Source organism: Paramormyrops kingsleyae, chromosome 10 (genome assembly GCF_048594095.1).
Source record: "Paramormyrops kingsleyae isolate MSU_618 chromosome 10, PKINGS_0.4, whole genome shotgun sequence".
NCBI classification, from domain to species: domain Eukaryota; kingdom Metazoa; phylum Chordata; class Actinopteri; order Osteoglossiformes; family Mormyridae; genus Paramormyrops; species Paramormyrops kingsleyae.
Window position 1 is genome coordinate 1278824 of NC_132806.1, and position 7080 is coordinate 1285903.

The window sequence follows — 7080 nt, forward strand, 5'->3', positions numbered from 1 at the left end:
TATGTTATTGAATCATACTGATAAATTCAGAAAAAAAAAGAAAGAATAGTTTTAATTTGCCCACATTTTAAACATTCTAACAACATTATGCCATTCCAAATCCTGCAGCATTCCTAATTCCAAAATCCATTGCCAATCTAAAGTCTTCATAATCAGCTTTAATTGGTATCCGGAGAATGTTGTCACACGTGTTAGCAGTTGGGTATCCGGAGTAATCTTGAAACTCCAGAGTTGGGTGTGGCCTAAAGCCAAGTGGAGGTATGGAGTCACATCCCGTTGCAAAAATGAGAATTTCTTCCAAGGTGACTGCTTCTACATCAACTAAAACAAATGTTTCACTGATAAAATGCAATAAAATCCACAAAAAAATCATAATGGGTCAACTCTGTTCAAAGATGATCTTACCCTCAGCATCCTGGAGGTAATCTCGCCAGTATCCCAAGGTGCGACACTGTGCCTCAAATCTGTTACTGCCCCTTTCTGGCAGTTTGCACCTGAAGAGAAGCTCAACAGCTGCAGCAGTTAGAGGTTTGGTTGCTTTCATGAACACATCTTAGAACTTTTCTGGGTATTTCTGAAGTGCAGCCAACACACCCAAGCTCTGAAGACCATCACGGAACCTAAATTGGAAATAAAGGAAATTTGAAAAAAAAAATGTCTCTATATTGGAAATAACTACACTAAATGATTAAATCATAAATGTGAACAAAGATTATTAGTTATTTACAGCTTAGATCATTCTACACTTGTAATTGCACGATGAAAATGTTACAAACATTATTCTCAAGAATAAAAATAAGATATATGTCATTATGTCAGTACTGTAACATTACATGTCAAGCAGTGCTGTACATTAAAGTGTCTTATTTGGCTGACAAAGCTACTTACAGCCTGCCCCCTCTACATATTGCCTACCCGCACATTTAAAAAAACACCACTTTGTCACGCTGTCACGTTCAGCTCCGAACGATCCTCGTGTGTGCCACGCCCCCTCATTACCTCATGTCGACTCCTGATTGTTATCACCTGTTGCCTATTCCTTTTGCCTTGTCTCGTGTATTTAGTCTGAGTCTCAGTCAGTCTTCCCCAGATTCGTCATTGTATTGTCATGTGTTGAGCCTTGTTTGCTAGTCCTTTTACTAGAATAAATCCCGTCTGTCCGTATTTACGGCTCCAATCGCCTGCTTTCCGGCTCGCTTGCCCCGCGAGCGTGACAGAATGACGAATCTCCCAAAAGACGCACCGCAGCAGGGCGAGGACCTCTGGCTCGTCCTGCTGCATGAGGTCGCGTTCTGGAGAGAGCAGCCGGAGGTCCAAGAAGACCCAGCTCTGATCGGCTTAGTGGAACAGAGCCGGGATCTCCTCCAGGGGCTTACCCCACAGACAGAGGGACGTATCATGGCGGAGGTGCGCTCCCTCCTGCAGCAGCTTGTCTGCCAGTTAAACGAGAAGCGGCTCCAGCCCCTCGCCTGTGCGGAGGCAACCCCGCTTCCTCCTACAAGTTCCGGACGTCGCAAGAAGAAGAGGCGCCGGGGAAAAGGGGAGGAAGTCGCCCCGACGCTCTTCCTGGGGGCGTGTTACCTCAACGCAGCGCCTCTTCCGGCAGAGGATCAGGAGGAGCCCCTCCTGGTTCGGCAGACCCCGGAGGTCATCGCAGCCACACTGCCCCGGATAACATCCGCCTCGCTACTTCTGGACGGCTGCCTGGAGTATGCGGGGATCGCGGCGGTGCGGGACGCTATCCCACGGGTCCCGAGGTCCCTTAAAGGGACCAGGCAACTCCAGGAAGTGCCGGACTTGGACGCACTGGATGAGGTGCCCACGGCACCGCCCGCTGACGCTGCTCCTGCGGTCCCTGCTGCTGCCGCCACTATGCCCGCGGCACCGTCTGCTGCTGCTGCCGCCGCTTTGCCCGAGGCGCCCCCTGCTGGCCACGTGTCGGAGGCGCCCGCTGTGGCGCCCCCTGCTGGCCACGCGCCCGAGGTACCCGCTGAGGCGCCCCCTGCTGGCCACGTAACGGCGGTGCCTGCCGAGGCGCCCCCTGCTGGCCAGGAATTGGTGGTGCCCGCTGCAGCTCTGCCCGAGGTCCCGACTTCGCCTCTACCTGCACCCCCTGCTGGCCGCATGCCCATGGAAGCTGCCATGCCCGCGGCGCCCCCTGCTGGCTGCACGTCCAAGCCCTGCTCTTCGGTCCAACCTGTCCTGCCTGCTCTGGTCCCGCCGAGGCGCCCCTTGCTGGCCACGTGACTGTGGCGCCCGCCGAGGCACCCCCTGCTAGCCGCACGCCCGAGGTGCCTGCTGCAGCGCCCCCCAGGGTTCCTGAGTCACAACCCTGCCTGGAGACCGGGAGGAGGTTTTGCCTCCTGCAGGAGCTGTACTGGCGGGTGGTTGGAGAACCCGCCGTTAAAGACTCCCAAGAGGCAGCTCCGCTCCTGGAGCAGCTCCGGAGGGAGTTCGCCACCGCCGCCCCCGATTCCCCGCTCCAGCAGCTAGACCAGGTGGAGGAGACCCTGAGGCAGCTGCTCCGTTTGCGGCCTGCTGCCGCCGCTCTACCCGCAGCACCCTCGCGGCACCGCCTGAGGCCAGCTCTCCCGTCCAGCCCAGCTCTCCCGTCCAGCCCGGCTCTCCTGTCTTGCCTGTTCTGCCTGGCTCTCCCGTCCAGCCCGGCTCTCCTGTCCTCCCAGCACTGACCTAAGTCCCCGAGGAGGTCCCGGACAGTCGGACCCCCGCTCCTTCCTCCTCTGAGGAAGAGGAGCTTGAGTGGGACCCCTCGGGGACCTCCTTCATGACTCCCTCACCCTTGCCTCAGTGAGGCCGACACCCCCCTGGACCCCGCCTGTCAGTTTCCCGTATGGGACGTCCTATACGTACTTATAGTTTTTGGCAATCTCTAAAAAGACAGATTTAACATGAAATAGGTGCTATTAGTACAATCAATTGCACGACAGCTCTTTCCCATTTTACATGTGATTTTTTGCGGCATTCAAATCGAACGCAAACGCTGCCCCTCAGTCTTTTTTTCTACTCAGTGGGTATGAGTACAGTGACTTCCGCCTGCTGTGACGTCATGCATATACCCTTCGCAGTACAAGGAGCATAAGATAAGACGTGATGATCTGGGAGAATTTTACGCTTTTAACAGAAACCAGTAGCACACCGGTTTGCAATCTTTGTAAAATAAAGTTTTGAGAGGTAGGCGTTTAATGGACAATCCCACTTAAAGTGCATGCAATTGTGCGAGACAAAGAAAAAAAGCAATGGATGATTTGGGAGTCGCTAACTTGGGCTGTTTTGCGAACTCGGGGCTGCCATCGCAACAAAGTGTAACTGTGGTGACGAATTTTAAGCATTCGCCACTTGTGTATACTTGTTTTGAAGATATTCATATTGAACTGCAAATGCCTCAAAAACACGTAAAACAACACGTACAAATGAGGTGGACCAGTACCTTATGTATGTTTGTAGTAACCTAAGTAAATATTTTTTGTCATACATTTTTTCCATCTGTATTTACTAGCTTAAAAAATGAATATATAAAGTATAACAAAGCAAAAAGAGCTGTTGTTTCGGAATCTGTATCGATATCAGCAGTTGTGTATCAGAATTAGATCGGAACTGAAAAAATGTGGATCAACCCATCCCTAATAAAAGTAACTACATGCAATACTGTACTATACTGTACTGTACCTAGGCCCAACGAACCACTGAAGGTGTGCAATGTTTTCATGAGCATCATAAAATAGTGCATGCATATGTTATTACTAACCATTGTATTTAACCCAAATTTTTTATATAACAGGCTTTATGGCAGTCCATTTGCAAGTATGATTTGTCTGTAAGTTGGACGTTCTTAACCCAGGGACTGCCTGAATACAGTATAAGTTCCATAAATTGGATTTTTGTTTTTAGAAACCAGTGTTTCTTAAATACCATTACCGTGAAAGTACATCAACTACTACTATGCTAAAACCAACCTGTACAATGTGCCTGTCCTGACTGGCTCACTTGGACCTGTCTCTGACACCAATATCACATCACTTTCCTCTGGGTGAACAGTCGTGAACGTCTGTCTATCCTGACATTCCTGATCTACTGGAATGTCTTGCTGGACTAATTATTTAACAATGTCATGACAAAACAACAATAAAAATGCATCAAGCATCACTGACAGAAGGCGTTATCACAAGCAACATTCAGCACATTAATTACACCCTGCAACAGGATCAAAGTTTTGTCAAAAAAGCTAAGTACTGTATCTAAGCATTACAGACATTTGCTGTCCATATGTTTCAGACTAATACATTGTTAACGATACAATGCAATTATGTTGTCAGACAATAGGTTTCATAGCTAATCTGTAAATTGCACTCACCAACTGTCTCATTCATAGTCCTTGAAGAAACATGTGAAGGATCAAGCTCATGTGCAGGACTTTCCTCCCCACTTTCATTTGCCTGAACACAACAAAACAACTTAATATAAATTAGATACACGCAAAGCATGACTGTGGTGCACTTCTAGGTCCCATATAGACTGAAGTTCAGAAGGTAGATGGAGATAACCATTCTAAATTCAGCAGAAGGAACTGATTCAAGTAAGTAACTGGAAAAGAAACTAAAACCAGATTATTATGGTAGCTGGTTTTAACTGGTCCACAATGGTTAAATAGAATGTCTAGTTGGATACCTGGACCAGGGTAGAATCATGCTGGAAAGAATAAATGACACTTTAAGCTGGTCAAATGGTAAGCGGCTGAACAAAATGTGTTGCTTTTATCAGCACCTGTTCCTAATGTGATCTGCTGAAATAAAAGACTGCTTACTAACAGCAGTAGAGTAAAACCATTCGTACCATTCTGTGTGTTGGATATAGAGAAGGACCACAGAGACGCACTGAGTTACAAAAAAATGACATTTGTCAGTTCATATAGTGAATTCCTCAGGATACTGAGGAAGTCTCAATGCATCATTTGAAATTATGGTCACACTTTTAAGAACCGGGTACACTATAAACTAACAACATGAACAGCTAATGTCAACTTGTCTTAGATAAAATGTTGTACTGTAGAACATTTTTGGCAGGGAAGATAACTTAACAAAAGCAATACTGTATGATTTATGTCTGAAATGTTTAATTACACTATTCCGATAAATAAGAAATCTGTTTTTCTTTTTTTTTTTTTAAAAAAAAAAAAACTTAATTAATAATCCACAAAAGAACAATGAGTTAAACTTACAGATTGATCCAGCAAAACTTTGTCAGGTTGTACATATACTGAACGTTGGTGATAGACCTTCTTTAACATCTGTCCATTAATTTGTTGATGGGGGGTCAATGATGGGTTCACAAGTTTGCTGTGGCAACCCAACAGCAACTGCAAACTAAAAAAGGAAATTATTGAAGACAGCAATTAATAACAACATCACACTGAATGTTTACTTTTGATGGTGTGACACAAAAGTTCTGGAGAACAGAGAAACATACCACAATTTTCATATACTTACCTGCAACCATCAACCAGTGGCATGAAGGACCTTCGAATGGTGGCCATCACCTCAGACTCATCCCATTCGATGTTAAACTGAAACCAAAATTTCAATCTCATCTGGAAGCTGCAGAAGAAAATTGCAATAATATCATTACTTTCTTCAGGAAAAAAGTGGATACCATCCGCTCGTCTCTATCGAGTGCCTCTGCAATACCCGTCCTGAAGGATGACCCGCAACAAGGAAATTTGCAACCTTTCAGCAGTTTCTCTAAAGTTACGCCGCAAGAGGTTGAGGTCATTGTCAGAAAGATGAAACCATCAAATTGTGCTCTGGATCCTTTTCCTACAGTATTGGTTAAATCCAACCTTTGTGCTATAAGTCCCCTGATTACCAAGATAATAAATCAGTCTCTTCAGACTGGATATGTTGCCGCTACATTGAAATCGGCTATCATCAGACCACTTGTAAAAAAATCCACCTTAGATCCAGAAGTACTTGCAAACTACAGGCCCATTTCTAACCTCCTGTTCCTTTCAAAAGTGCTGGAAAAAGTAATTGCTGCTCAGCTTCAGTCTCATCTAAAAAAAAAAAATTTGTTTGAGAAATTCCAGTCTGGTTTCCGCCCATGCCACAGCGTGGAAACAGCTCTCGTTAGAGTATCGAATGACCTACTGATGTCGGCTGATGCTGGTTTTCCATCACTTCTCATACTGTTGGACTTGTCTTCGGCCTTTGATACTGTTGATCACAACATTCTGCTTCACAGATTACGTCATACTGTAGGACTGTCTAACTCTGTTTACAATTGGTTCTCCTCTTATCTTACTGAAAGAACGGAGCATGTTGCCCTGGGAGAGGCTAAATCCGCTATACACAATGTCACCTGTGGTGTTCCTCAGGGCTCTGTGCTCGGTCCCATTTTGTTTATATTGTATATGCTATCTCAAAATAAATTCAACCTCCTCATCTACTTTATCATCATCCACTTTGACAATTTGTTTGGAGGAGATAAAGTCATGGATGAAACAAAATTTCCTGCAGCTGAACAGCTCTAAAACTGAAGCTATGTTAGTAGGCACCCCACACCAGGTTAGGGCCTCTAACATCACCAGTATTACCTTTTCTGGTGAGGATATCCCATTGTCAACATCTGTTTTAAACCTTGGGGTTAAAATGGACACTCATTTGTCGTATGAGGCTCATGTCAAACATCTGTGTAAAACATCTTATTTCCACCTCAAGAATATAGCAAAACTGCGTCCAGCACTCACGTTTACTGACGCAGAAAAGTTAGTCCATGCGTTTGTCTCCTCCAGGTTGGACTTCTGCAATGCACTGCTCATTGGGACTACTGGAAAAACTCTTCAAAAGCTGCAGTATATTCAAAACAGTGCTGCTAGGATCCTGATGGGAGGGCGTAAATACGATCATATCACGCCCATTCTTAACCCCCTGGGCCCTGAGGCCTTTTTTCCACTTTCGAGGTAGTCTGACATGCCTTGACATTTTAAAATATTTCACCTATCTAAAAAACATTTATCCCAAAGTGATACATTTGCTTTTATTCAGCACAAACTCAGCACCAATAATC

The 7080-nt window shown here is 45.6% G+C and overlaps 1 long non-coding RNA gene across 1 annotated transcript; it reads right to left on the reverse strand.

Annotated features, from left to right (window-relative positions):
- Nucleotides 1-4371: 4371 nt before the first annotated feature.
- Nucleotides 4372-5583, reverse strand: LOC140593186 (uncharacterized). The gene is made up of 3 exons (XR_011993450.1): nt 5505-5583; nt 5237-5381; nt 4372-4454 (listed from the first exon to the last, which is right to left on the reverse strand). It is a non-coding gene; the product is annotated as an uncharacterized lncRNA (long non-coding RNA).
- Nucleotides 5584-7080: the final 1497 nt, after the last annotated feature.